A 13,333-nucleotide genomic window follows, 5' to 3' on the forward strand; every position below is an offset into this window, starting at 1 on the left:
GCAGTTGATTGTGTTTGTGATTGTTGTTTGACTATAGCCATGGGACCGCTGGACTCGGCGGATTACAAAATGGGCCAGATCGGCGGCTGGACCCAGCGGAATACAAATAGGGCATGATCGGCCGCTGGACCCGGCGGAATATAAACAGGGGCCTGATCGGCCGCTGGACCCGGCGGAATAGAGAAAGGGGCCTGATCGGCCGCTAAGACCCGGCGGAATACAAATTGAGGTCAACTCTTACCGCCAGAGGTTAATAGGCGGTCCCCGCTTATGAGATATGGATATGGGGAGTTGAGAATGATATGAGGGAGATGTGCGGGGTCACGGTACCGTCACAACTCTGTTGCGAGGAAATGCAACCCTATGGCTGTATTAATTTTTGTTGTTTGTATATTGTTTGTTGGGTTTGGTTGCTGTAGATGTGATGATTATTGCGATTGTTTGAATTATTCTGTGGAAGCCGTATTGTTTGTTAATTTGATTTAATTAGGTTATGAATGCAAGGTGATGTTGAGTTAATGGTTAATTCTAATAATAGTTTTATAGGTTATAAAGGCAATTGATTGTTTATGAATAAAATTAGTAGTCAGTCGTATGTATGGTATATTATACCATGTTGATGAATTAGTTGATAGACTTGGTTACGCGGATACTATCTATATGAATATTTGGTTGTTTAAAATATATTTATCACTTAATATTATTCATTTTGCCTTGGAATTTTGTGCTCACTGAGATGCAGCTCACACCCTGCATACATTTTTCAAGATAAGCTTCCGATTGCGCGGAGGAACCTTTTTGATATCGGGGATCAGCTTGGAGGACTAGGTAGGAACCTTAGTTATTTGATAGATATCATTTTTGTATAGAATGGACTTGAGAATGTTACGACCTGAATATTTGTTTAGTTGTAACTGATGTGAGAGCGAAAAAGAAATCTCCGGAAAAGTGTATATACCTATTAGGGTTGATGGATCGGTTATATACTTTGGAAATTTATTGGAAATCAGGTTTTTTTTTATGTGAACAGTTCTTATATGATAATGGATTCGAGGAAATATAGCAAAAACTTTACCGTAATTTCGGGTCGTGACAATTTTGGTATCAGAGCCTAGGTTAGGAGATTCTGTAGACTTAAGTTGAAGCATGATCCCCGAGTAAATTTTCGGATAATTGTGGTGATTTTGCTAGGGTTTCTTGAATTCTATGTTGGTTAAGTGAGTTGTTATTGCTTCGGATTTGTTAGGAAATAAGCTTGGGCTTAGGTGTGCTTGTTAAAATTTATATATGCACCACACAATAGGGAAATAGATACTAAGCAGTTGAGGATTGGAAATATCATTAAATATCATGTTTTACGTAAGTTCTTGCAATTCCTTGAGCATATATATATATTTTGATTTAGTTTGTCGGAATATTATTTGGATCCTCGATTGAATGCAATAATTGCTGTCATGTTTATAATCTCTTTCTTTCGTATGGTAAACAATAAAAGTATAAACTCTTGGCACGTGTATACTGATATTGTTGTATATTTATAAGTTGACTTGGCTTATGTTTAGGGGGTTGTTCTGCTTGAAAGAACCACAGTGATAGAGAGCTTGATTAGGAGCTCAGAAAAGGAAGAAAGTCATACAAGGATGATCCGGTGGTCAAGAATAGTAGAAGAGTGTGATTGATTGAATTCTTGACAATAAGGAAAAATAAGACGACTCGATTTTGCTTTTGGCAAAATTATTATCATACTTTGTATGCGCTGAGTTCCTATTAATTAGGTGATTCCTTTTTCTTAAATCACGTTCCTTCTCTATAAATTGGTTAACGATTCGGTCTGAAGCGGAGTAAGGATAGATGAGATACATAAGTAGAAAGCGTAGGTTATGTGGTTTATTTTGATTGCTTAGAAGACTTATTGGGGTCGGAAATTTAAAGAATGATCTTAAGTAGTAATTTGGGCTTGAAATCAGTTGCTATGGAAGTGCTGTGTATGTGATAACGATTTGATTTGTTCTTGTGTCTGAATGTGTATTCCTGCGAATTCGGAATGTGGAATGAGCAAATCGAAGAATAAAATCGGAAAGTAGATGGTTAATCTGTTGGAGTTTTACCTTTCTGGGGTAGGTAAGAGAAGGACTTGTTCACGGACTGATCTAGGGGATTACCAAATTAGGGAAGTAGAAGGTAAAAATCTAAATTGAAGTCTCAGAACCAAGTTAATCGAATTGGAAATAGATGTGATTGAGTTTGATTGTGATTTCCTGTTTAATTGCTGCGTTAGTGATTCGATTAGTTTTGATCTTAATTGTTCGATTTAATTATGAGGAACTTTAATATCCTACTGACATATTAGTAAGATTTTCCAAATGTTGATGTTTACTAATTTCTTTGTGCTTGGTTAAAGAAAAAAAAACTTGGGACTTAAGTACACTTTTCGAAATCTATACATAATTATTATAATACTATTAAGACCTAAGTAAAGGGAGGCACCTCAAGTTCCCCATAGTTTAAGTTTCTCACGAAATCAGCATTATGATCAGCTATTCTTCGAGCTTCAAACGAGGACTGAATTCAGTTAAGTATCAGGGTCAGTATACATTCGGTTATACATATATGGTTTTACAAGGATTCTTTATGAATCAGGTTCAGAGGTATTCTTTCAATAAGTTTCCACGATCTTTGAGCATATATGTCAAATTTCCTTCATTGGGATATTTCCTGGATTATTAATTGTTCAATGTTGTCTGCCATCCTAAATTCTCCGATTCTAGTAATGGTGATTCCATATTATTTTCCCCTTTATATCTGCAACCAGTCAGGGTTGATATGGCCGTGAGAATGATCTGACAGGATCGAGAGAATTGTTGCTTTGCTTATTTAGCGGGATCTTACTTGATTTTCATCATTGATCTTGGGATTCTATTATTGCTTGGATTAATATTATCAGTCTGGCATCATCGTATGATTCAGCAGGGTTTCTGGTATTGAAAATTATATCATCAGCTACCTACCTTGGCATTGATAAGTATTCCACTGGAAAAGCTATCAGATTTAGAGAAGCCAATTCTACCATCAGCCGGGACATATACAAATCATTGATCACTCAAGACAGATTTGGAGTTTATTTCAGTTTATATATATCCCAGCGACATGGAAGGAATTCTATTGCTTAGGTTTTGGATAGAGTTTTCGGTATTCGAACTCAGGAATCTAAGAGTTGCTTTCGAGATGGAGATTTGGATATTCTACAAGATTTGGGCTCATATCATCTGATTTATTATAGTGGCTCAACGGAAGCTTGGTGATCTATGAAAGGACTTGGAAAAGTCAGTTCAGAGGAGATATGGGAACCTGAGGATGCTATAACCCTTAATCCTCTAATTTTTTGGTATCACATAAACAAATTTCGAGGACGAAATTTTCATTAGTGGGGGAGATTGTAAGACCTGAATTTTTTATTTATTTTCACATAGTTTATTATATATATATATATACACGTACATTTACTTACATGCTTATATACAAATATATATATAGATTATACATAAGCTGGAGCATTAGGAGAAAAAAAAAGGGAGAAGAAGAGAGAGTGAAGGCATGTTTGAAACCTGGGATTTTCGAAACATGCATACTTATACATACATGTGCTATTAAATATATATATATATTATATAGGTGACTGACAAAAAAAAAGATTAGGGGTGAAAAGGCCCCACGTGTTCCCCAAATTTTTCCCCTGGAGTCTTCCACCGCCATTCTTTTCATTCATTTGTCTTGTCTCCTTTCTCTCTTTTACTCTGTTATCTTTTGGGCTGGAAAACGTAAAGAGGAAACAGAGCAAGAGATAGAAAGGAAAACAGAGACACCTGGGGGGAAGAAGAAGAACGAAAATGTGAGCAGCCATCCACTTCCTCCTTTATTTTTTCTTTTTCTGTTCTGCTGCTTTCTTTTCTTCCATTCTTCTATTTTGCTGCGGGAAGTCAAGGGAGAAAACAGAGAAACAGAGGATGAGAGCAGATAGAGATAGAACAGAGTGAACTGAAGAAGAAACTTAAGAGGAGAGCAAGGCTAGGCTCGGGTCCTTGAAGTAAGTTGATTCTTCTCACCTTAGACATTCTTATTCACTATGATTAGGTGCTGATTAAGTTATTCTTCTGTCATCTTAGCTCAGCTAGGGTTCGATTAATTCGATAGTGAAGGGGGCTGATTGGATGTGATTGTTTGAGTTTTATAGGGATTAACAGAGAATTGAGTTATATGTTGAGTTTATGTGGTTGCCTAGCTGTAAATTTGACGTGTGGTGGCTGAGTTGAATTGGCATTTGTATGAATTGATTCTATGAAATTCGGATGATTTTGATCAATATTAGGAAAAAAAATGCAAGATTGAATTCATGTTCTCATTTTATGTATGATGATTCCAATTGATTTAATTGGTTGGATAAAAGATGAAAATATCTATGGATTTAGCTTTGTTTAATTATTTGGAGTTGAAGTAATTAGATTAAATGAGATTGATTTTATAAGTTTTGTACTGTAAGATGCGTCTCTTTGGCTTGCGAATCCTTTCTTTCATTCATTGGATTTAACTCTCGATTTTGGTAAATTTTCGTAATTGTTGATTGCCTTGTCAACTAGGAGGGTCTGATTGGTGGATCGTGTATCTTTTCCTGTAGTTAACACTTAAGACAGGAGTTGGGCTTTAATTCGGTTTGGATATTGATAATTTAGGTGCTGAGTTGAGGAAGCTGGTTTAATAGTTGATTTTAGGATTTCCGACGGTGGTTAAATTACTAATATAACCTGAGCTTTGTCAAGTTATTTAGCTTTCCTTTGCTGCGATAGAATTGGATAATGTTGGTTACGTTATTAAGTTGGAGGTTGTTGATCGGTGGTTTAATAGCATGGGAGTGATTTATTGGACTTGGTGGTAGATATATATATATATATATATATATATATTTTTATTTTAACCTAGCTGTCATAGCAAATTAATTTATGTAACTACTTGTTTGAAATTGTAAAGTTAAAATGATGATCTGAGGAATAAGATAATCAGTTACTAATTGGTTCTTATTATTGTCGAAAGAATACTGATGAGAAGTATAGAATATGGAATGGGGATAGAACGACTAGAAGAAGCTTATTGTATTAAGTTTCTAAGCTTATGACTTATCCTCTACCTTGTGTGAGTATATAGGATTTCAGTATGTTGAGTTATAAGGATTGGGCTGTTAAGTTTATCAAGAAGAACTTGCCACCGTAACATACCTTTGGTTGGTTGATCTTAGTATTGATTATCTGGTCGACCATTATAGTTGCGTGAGTATCTAGTGAACGGGTTTGAATCTTTCTCTTCTCTTGAGAATCGCAAATGGTTAGGTATGAGATATATACATGGATGGAATTGATATGATATATGATATGATTTCTTGTTATACTTGCAACTAATAGGGATCGAGGAGATTGAATCCTAGCACTCAAAAGGTTCGATCCAATGAGCTATATTTCTTGGAGTTGTCGGTGAGTACTTTATTCCATTGTGAAATGATATATATACATATATATATACATATGTATGATATGTGAATACTCTATTCCCTTGTGAAATCATGTGTTATGATTATAGAAATTAATTAAGATGAATGTAGTGGTAGTTAGATTAAGGAATCGGTACTGCTATGTTGTGTGAACGGATCTGAGCAATACGGCCTTTGTGATTCACCTTAACTTGGGATATGCGGTGTGATTTAGTATGTGGATCGTGTAAGAAATATATGATGATAATGTGATTCAAAGGGGGAATATGATGGGGATTGTATTTGTGTATATGGAGGCTGTGATAATTTGGGGATAAGAATTTGGTGTGGGTTTATGATGTGTGATGGCCCAGTTGTAGTTGATTGTGTTTGTGATTGTTGTTTGACTATAGCCATGGGACCGCTGGACTCGGCGGATTACAAAATGGGCCAGATCGGCGGCTGGACCCAGCGGAATACAAATAGGGCATGATCGGCCGCTGGACCCGGCGGAATATAAACAGGGGCCTGATCGGCCGCTGGACCCGGCGGAATAGAGAAAGGGGCCTGCGGACCCGCTAAGACCCGGCGGAATACAAATTGAGGTCAACCTTACCGCAGAGGTTAATAGGCGGTCCCCGCTTATGAGATATGGATATGGGGAGTTGAGAATGATATGAGGGAGATGTGCGGGGTCACGGTACCGTCACAACTCTATGCGAGGAAATGCAACCCTATGGCTGTATTAATTTTGTTGTGTTGTATATTGTTTGTTGGGTTTGGTTGCTGTAGATGTGATGATTATTGCGATTGTTTGAATTATTCTGTGGAAGCCGTATTGTTTGTTAATTTGATTTAATTAGGTTATGAATGCAAGGTGATGTTGAGTTAATGGTTAATTCTAATAATAGTTTTATAGGTTATAAAGGCAATTGATTGTTTATGAATAAAATTAGTAGTCAGTCGTATGTATGGTATATTATACCATGTTGATGAATTAGTTGATAGACTTGGTTACGCGGATACTATCTATATGAATATTTGGTTGTTTAAAATATATTTATCACTTAATATTATTCATTTTGCCTTGGAATTTTGTGCTCACTGAGATGCAGCTCACACCCTGCATACATTTTTCAAATAAGCTTCCGATTGCGCGGAGGAACCACTTTTTGATATCGGGGATCAGCTTGGAGGACTAGGTAGGAACCTTAGTTATTTGATAGATATCATTTTTGTATAGAATGGACTTGAGAATGTTACGACCTGAATATTTTGTTTAGTTGTAACTGATGTGAGAGCGAAAAAGAAATCTCCGGAAAAGTGTATATACCTATTAGGGTTGATGGATCGGTTATATACTTTGGAAATTTATTGGAAATCAGGTTTTTTTTTATGTGAACAGTTCTTATATGATAATGGATTCGAGGAAATATAGCAAAAACTTTACCGTAATTTCGGGTCGTGACAATTTTGGTATCAGAGCCTAGGTTAGGAGATTCTGTAGACTTAAGTTGAAGCATGATCCCCGAGTAAATTTTCGGATAATTGTGGTGATTTTGCTAGGGTTTCTTGAATTCTATGTTGGTTAAGTGAGTTGTTATTGCTTCGGATTTGTTAGGAAATAAGCTTGGGCTTAGGTGTGCTTGTTAAAATTTATATATGCACCACACAATAGGGAAATAGATACTAAGCAGTTGAGGATTGGAAATATCATTAAATATCATGTTTTACGTAAGTTCTTGCAATTCCTTGAGCATATATATATATTTGATTTAGTTTGTCGGAATATTATTTGGATCCTCGATTGAATGCAATAATTGCTGTCATGTTTATAATCTCTTTCTTTCGTATGGTAAACAATAAAAGTATAAACTCTTGGCACGTGTATACTGATATTGTTGTATATTTATAAGTTGACTTGGCTTATGTTTAAGGGGGTTGTTCTGCTTGAAAGAACCACAGTGATAGAGAGCTTGATTAGGAGCTCAGAAAAGGAAGAAAGTCATACAAGGATGATCCGGTGGTCAAGAATAGTAGAAGAGTGTGATTGATTGAATTCTTGACAATAAGGAAAAATAAAGACGACTCGATTTTGCTTTTGGCAAAATTATTATCATACTTTGTATGCGCTGAGTTCCTATTAATTAGGTGATTCCTTTTTCTTAAATCACGTTCCTTCTCTATAAATTGGTTAACGATTCGGTCTGAAGCGGAGTAAGGATAGATGAGATACATAAGTAGAAAGCGTAGGTTATGTGGTTTATTTTGATTGCTTAGAAGACTTATTGGGGTCGGAAATTTAAAGAATGATCTTAAGTAGTAATTTGGGCTTGAAATCAGTTGCTATGGAAGTGCTGTGTATGTGATAACGATTTGATTTGTTCTTGTGTCTGAATGTGTATTCCTGCGAATTCGATGGAATGAGCAAATCGAAGAATAAAATCGGAAAGTAGATGGTTAATCTGTTGGAGTTTTACCTTTCTGGGGTAGGTAAGAGAAGGACTTGTTCACGGACTGATCTAGGGGATTACCAAATTAGGGAAGTAGAAGGTAAAAATATAAATTTAAGTCTCAGAACCAAGTTAATCGAATTGGAAATAGATGTGATTGAGTTTGATTGTGATTTCCTGTTTAATTGCTGCGTTAGTGATTCGATTAGTTTTGATCTTAATTGTTCGATTTAATTATGAGGACCTTTTAATATCCTACTTACATATTAGTAAGATTTTCCAAATGTTGATGTTTACTAATTTCTTTGTGCTTGGTTAAAGAAAAAAAACTTGGGACTTAAGTACACTTTTCGAAATCTATACATAATTATTATAATACTATTAAGACCTAAGTAAAGGGAGGCACCTCAACTTCCCCATAGTTTAAGTTTCTCATGAAATCAGCATTATGATCAGCTATTCTTCGAGCTTCAAACGAGGACTGGATTCAGTTAAGTGTCAGGGTCAGTATACATTCGGTTATACATATATGGTTTTACAAGGATTCTTTATGAATCAGGTTCAGAGGTATTCTTTCAATAAGTTTCCACGATCTTTGAGCATATATGTCAAATTTCCTTCATTGGGATATTTCCTGGATTATTAATTGTTCAATGTTGTCTGCCATCCTAAATTCTCTGATTCTAGTAATGGTGATTCCATATTATTTTCCCCTTTATATCTGCAACCAGTCAGGGTTGATATGGCTGTGAGAATGATCTGACAGGATCGAGAGAATTGTTGCTTTGCTTATTTAGCGGGATCTTACTTGATTTTCATCATTGATCTTGGGATTCTATTATTGCTTGGATTAATATTATCAGTCTGGCATCATCGTATGATTCAGCAGGGTTTCTGGTATTGAAAATTATATCTATCAGCTACCTACCTTGGCATTGATAAGTATTCCACTGGAAAAGCTATCAGATTTAGAGAAGCCAATTCTACCATCAGCCGGGACATATACAAATCATTGATCACTCAAGACAGATTTGGAGTTTATTTCAGTTTATATATATCCCAGCGACATGGAAGGAATTCTATTGCTTAGGTTTTGGATAGAGTTTTCGGTATTCGAACTCAGGAATCTAAGAGTTGCTTTCGAGATGGAGATTTGGATATTCTACAAGATTTGGGCTCATATCATTTGATTTATTATAGTGGCTCAACGGAAGCTTGGTGATCTATGAAAGGACTTGGAAAAGTCAGTTCAGAGGAGATATGGGAACCTGAGGATGCTATAACCCTTAATCCTCTAATTTTTTGGTATCACATAAACAAATTTCGAGGACGAAATTTTCATTAGTGGGGGAGATTGTAAGACCTGAATTTTTTATTTATTTCACATAGTTTATATATATATATATACACGTACATTTACTTACATGCTTATATACAAATATATATATAGATTATGTACATAAGCTGGAGCATTAGGAGAAAAAAAAAGGGAGAAGAAGAGAGAGTGAAGGCATGTTTGAAACCTGGGATTTTCGAAACATGCATACTTATACATACATGTGCTATTAAATATATATATATATTATATAGGTGACTGACAAAAAAAAAAGATTAGGGGTGAAAAGGCCCCACGTGTTCCCCAAATTTTTCCCCTGGAGTCTTCCACCGCCATTCTTTTCATTCATTTGTCTTGTCTCCCCTCTCTCTTTTACTCTGTTATGCTTTTGGGCTGGAAAACGTAAAGAGGAAACAGAGCAAGAGATAGAAAGGAAAACAGAGACAGCTGGGGGGAAGAAAAGAACGAAAATGTGAGCAGCCATCCACTTCCTCCTTTATTTTTTCTTTTTCTGTTCTGCTGCTTTCTTTTCTTCCATTCTTCTATTTTGCTGCGGGAAGTCAAGGGAGAAAACAGAGAAACAGAGGATGAGAGCAGATAGAGATAGAACAGAGTGAACTGAAGAAGAAACTTAAGAGGAGAGCAAGGCTAGGCTCGGGTCTTGAAGTAAGTTGATTCTTCTCACCTTAGACATTCTTATTCACTATGATTAGGTGCTGATTAAGTTATTCTTCTGTCATCTTAGCTCAGCTAGGGTTCGATTAATTCGATAGTGAAGGGGGCTGATTGGATGTGATTGTTTGAGTTTTATAGGGATTAACAGAGAATTGAGTTATATGTTGAGTTTATGTGGTTGCCTAGCTGTAAATTTGACGTGTGGTGGCTGAGTTGAATTGGCATTTGTATGAATTGATTCTATGAAATTCGAATGATTTTGATCAATATTAGGAAAAAAAATGCAAGATTGAATTCATGTTCTCATTTTATGTATGATGATTCCAATTGATTTAATTGGTTGGATAAAAGATGAAAATATCTATGGATTTAGCTTTGTTTAATTATTTGGAGTTGAAGTAATTAGATTAAATGAGATTGATTTTATAAGTTTTGTACTGTAAGATGCGTCTCTTTGGCTTGCGAATCCTTTCTTTCATTCATTGGATTTAACTCTCGATTTTGGTAAATTTTCGTAATTGTTGATTGCCTTGTCAACTAGGAGGGTCTGATTGGTGGATCGTGTATCTTTTCCTGTAGTTAACACTTAAGACAGGAGTTGGGCTTTAATTCGGTTTGGATATTGATAATTTAGGTGCTGAGTTGAGGAAGCTGGTTTAATAGTTATTTTAGGATTTCCGACGGTGGTTAAATTACTAATATAACCTGAGCTTTGTCAAGTTATTTAGCTTTCCTTTGCTGCGATAGAATTGGATAATGTTGGTTACGTTATTAAGTTGGAGGTTGTTGATCGGTGGTTTAATAGCATGGGAGTGATTTATTGGACTTGGTGGTAGATATATATATATATATATATATATATATTTTTTTTTAACCTAGCTGTCATAGCAAATTAATTTACGTAACTACTTGTTTGAAATTGTAAAGTTAATATGATGATCTGAGGAATAAGATAAATCAGTTACCAATAAGTTCTTATTATTGTCGAAAGAATACTGATGAGAAGTATAGAATATGGAATGGGGATAGAACGACTAGAAGAAGCTTATTGTATTAAGTTTCTAAGCTTATGACTTATCCTCTACCTTGTGTGAATATATAGGATTTCAGTATGTTGAGTTATAAGGATTGGGCTGTTAAGTTTATCAAGAAGAACTTGCCACCTTAACATACCTTAGGTTGGTTGATCTTAGTATTGATTATCTGGTCGACCATTATAGTTGCGTGAGCATCTAGTGAATGGGTTTGAATCTTTCTCTTCTCTTGAGAATCGCAAATGGTTAGGTATGAGATATATACATGGATGGAATTGATATGATATATGATATGATTTCTTGTTAAACTTGCAACTAATAGGGATCGAGGAGATTGAATACTAGCACTCAAAAGGTTCGATCTAATGAGCTATATTTCTTGGAGTTATCGGTGAGTACTTTATTCCTTTGTGAAATGATATATATATATATATATATACATATGTATGATATGTGAATACTCTATTCCCTTGTGAAATCATGTGTTATGATTATAGAAATTAATCAAGATGAATGTAGTGGTAGTTAGATTAAGGAATCGGTACTGCTATGTTGTGTGAACGGATCTGAGCAATACGGCCTTTGTGATTCACCTTGACTTGGGATATGCGGTGTGATTGAGTATGTGGATCGTGTAAGAAATATATGATGATAATGTGATTCAAAGGGGGAATATGATGGGGATTGTATTTGTGTATATGGAGGCTGTGATAATTTGGGGATAAGAATTTGGTGTGGGTTTATGATGTGTGATGGCCCAGTTGCAGTTGATTGTGTTTGTGATTGTTGTTTGACTATAGCCATGGGACCGCTGGACTCGGCGGATTACAAAATGGGCCAGATCGGCGGCTGGACCCAGCGGAATACAAATAGGGCATGATCGGCCGCTGGACCCGGCGGAATATAAACAGGGGCCTGATCGGCCGCTGGACCCGGCGGAATAGAGAAAGGGGCCTGATCGGCCGCTAAGACCCGGCGGAATACAAATTGAGGTCAACTCTTACCGCCAGAGGTTAATAGGCGGTCCCCGCTTATGAGATATGGATATGGGGAGTTGAGAATGATATGAGGGAGATGTGCGGGGTCACGGTACCGTCACAACTCTATTGCGAGGAAATGCAACCCTATGGCTGTATTAATTTTGTTGTGTTGTATATTGTTTGTTGGGTTTGGCTGCTGTAGATGTGATGATTATTGCGATTGTTTGAATTATTCTGTGGAAGCCGTATTGTTTGTTAATTTGATTTAATTAGGTTATGAATGCAAGGTGATGTTGAGTTAATGGTTAATTCTAATAATAGTTTTATAGGTTATAAAGGCAATTGATTGTTTATGAATAAAATTAGTAGTCAGTCGTATGTATGGTATATTATACCATGTTGATGAATTAGTTGATAGACTTGGTTACGCGGATACTATCTATATGAATATTTGGTTGTTTAAAATATATTTATCACTTAATATTATTCATTTTGCCTTGGAATTTTGTGCTCACTGAGATGCAGCTCACACCCTGCATACATTTTTCCAGATAAGCTTCCGATTGCGCGGAGGATCCACTTTTTGATATCGGGGATCAGCTTGGAGGACTAGGTAGGATCTTAGTGATTTGATAGATATCATTTTTGTATAGAATGGACTTGAGAATGTTACGACTTGAATATTTTGTTTAGTTGTATCTGATGTGAGAGCGAAAAAGAAATCTCCGGAAAAGTGTATATACCTATTAGGGTTGATGGATCGGTTATATACTTTGGAAATTTATTGGAAATCAGGTTTTTTTTTTATGTGAACAGTTCTTATATGATAATGGATTCGAGGAAATATAGCAAAAACTTTACCGTAATTTCGGGTCGTGACAATTTTGGTATCAGAGCCTAGGTTAGGAGATTCTGTAGACTTAAGTTGAAGCGTGATCCCCGAGTAAATTTTCGGATAATTGTGGTGATTTTGCTAGGGTTTCTTGAATTCTATGTTGGTTAAGTGAGTTGTTATTGCTTCGGATTTGTTAGGAAATAAGCTTGGGCTTAGGTGTGCTTGTTAAAATTTATATATGCACCACACAATAGGGAAATAGATACTAAGCAGTTGAGGATTGGAAATATCATTAAATATCATGTTTTACGTAAGTTCTTGCAATTCCTTGAGCATATATATATATTTGATTTAGTTTGCCGGAATATTATTTGGATCCTCGATTGAATGCAATAATTGCTGTCATGTTTATAATCTCTTTCTTTCGTATGGTAAACAATAAAAGTATAAACTCTTGGCACGTGTATACTGATATTGTTGTATATTTATAAGTTGACTTGGCTTA

This window comes from Punica granatum, chromosome 3 (assembly GCF_007655135.1).
Source record: "Punica granatum isolate Tunisia-2019 chromosome 3, ASM765513v2, whole genome shotgun sequence".
In the NCBI taxonomy this organism is placed as follows: domain Eukaryota; kingdom Viridiplantae; phylum Streptophyta; class Magnoliopsida; order Myrtales; family Lythraceae; genus Punica; species Punica granatum.